Consider the following 1,736-nt stretch of genomic DNA (forward strand, 5'->3'; position numbering starts at 1 on the left):
TGATGAAACACATTTCAATAATGTGGGTTTTGAAATGAAGGGGAAAGGAGAGCCCCACAGAAATACTCCTTATGTCTCCTTTTCATCACACACTACACAGAGCCCCTCTTTCCCCTCCCACCTGGAGACCATGCTCCCACCTGCCCAACACTGCTCCAGATGACCCTGGGTTCCCCCAAATGTCTTACCTGGAGAACTGCCAAACTCTTCTAGCACTTCCCTGCCTTTAACTTCCTGTCCTCTCTAAGTCCACTCTACAGCCTAAAAAAATGTCAAGGGCTTCTCGAACAGCTTGGCCTAATTCTCTATCTGGAGCTGACCTAATCCTTCACCCCTGCATCTTGCTCCTCAGGAAACTAAACACCTCAGTCTCTTCCTCTCCCTGTGCCTCTACTAAAACAGTCCCCACTTTCCAGAGCATTCCTTCCCACTTTCACTGTGTCTTGAAGTCCTACTACCGTTCCAAAGCCCAGCTCACATGTTACCTTTACTCTCAATTCATCCCCGAGAAAAACTGGTCACTTCTTCTCTTTCTGTCACTTTGCACAGCCTCTATCACAGTACCTCCGTTTCTCATGACCGTGGCTGTCTTGTGTATCTTCCCTGCCAAATGGCTAGATGCTAAGGTCCTGACCAAGAACCGTGCCTGGTGCGTAATAGTCGCCTAATATATGCAGCTAAACTGCAGTAGCATGCACGTGAGCTCAGTCGCTCAGTTATGTCCACCTCTTTGCGACCCCATGGTCTGCAGCCTGCCAGGCACCTCTGTCCATAGAGTTTTCCAGGCAAGGATAATGGAGTGGGTTGCCATTTCCCACTCCAGGGGAACTTCCCAACCCAGAGACTGAACCTGAACCTTTTCCATCTCCCGCATTGGCAAGTGGATTCTTGGCCACTGTGCCACCTGGGGAGTCAGTACCCTAGAGACCCAGGTCATAAATGACCTTTGTTTCAAGACACTGAGCTTTTTTAAAGAGCTTTGTTACACAGCTTCATTATGCCAAGAGCTGACTGAGACAATTGGGCCCAGAGAGACTGGAACAGTATGGGACTGAGCATGTAGCCTTGGCAGAGAGCTATTCCACAGGCAGGGTGAGCGACGGAACGCTACTGTTAGGTTAAGCTTATGGTTCCCTGGTGGCTCAGATGGTAAAGCATCTGCCTACAATGCAGGAGGCCCCGGGTTCGATTCCTGGGTTGGGAAGATCCCCTGGAGAAGGAAATAGCAACCCACTCCAGTACTCTTGCCTGGAAAATCCCATGGATGGAGGAGCCTGGTAGGCTACAGTCTGTGAGGTTGCAAAGAGTTGGACACGACTGAGTGACTTCACTTTCATTTACTGTTAATGTGGTGATAAAGAGTCAGAACTCCCAGGTTCAAGTCCTGGTTGTGCCACTTGCTGCTATGTGTGTGTCTCTGGGCAAGTGACTCATCTTCATCATCTATAAAATAGGGATGACAATAGACTCTGTTTCATGTCATGAGGAACAAGTAGGTAGACGCCAAGCTCAGTGCATAGCAGGTGGCGACGGCCCCTCGGGTTTGACAGCTCGAGGTGGATGACTCGAATTTGACTAATCATAAATGATTGTCATCTGTCCCTCATTGCTGGTCTGGCTTGCTGGCCCTCTGCCTGGTTCCACACAGCAGGCACTGTATCTGTCAAGAGGACTCCACAGAAGGAGAGAGACAGCTTTTCTCTGCCATTGTCCGTGGTTCCCCTTGAACTTTGATG

The 1,736-nt window shown here is 49.7% G+C and overlaps 1 non-coding gene across 1 annotated transcript; it reads left to right on the top strand.

Moving 5' to 3' along the window:
- The first annotated feature begins 1,131 nt into the window (after window positions 1-1,131).
- Window positions 1,132-1,204, top strand: TRNAC-ACA (transfer RNA cysteine (anticodon ACA)). Its single transcript has one exon. It is a non-coding gene; the product is annotated as a tRNA-Cys (tRNA).
- The last annotated feature ends 532 nt before the right edge of the window (window positions 1,205-1,736 follow it).

This window comes from Ovis aries, chromosome 4, assembly GCF_016772045.2.
Source record: "Ovis aries strain OAR_USU_Benz2616 breed Rambouillet chromosome 4, ARS-UI_Ramb_v3.0, whole genome shotgun sequence".
Lineage (NCBI taxonomy): Eukaryota > Metazoa > Chordata > Mammalia > Artiodactyla > Bovidae > Ovis > Ovis aries.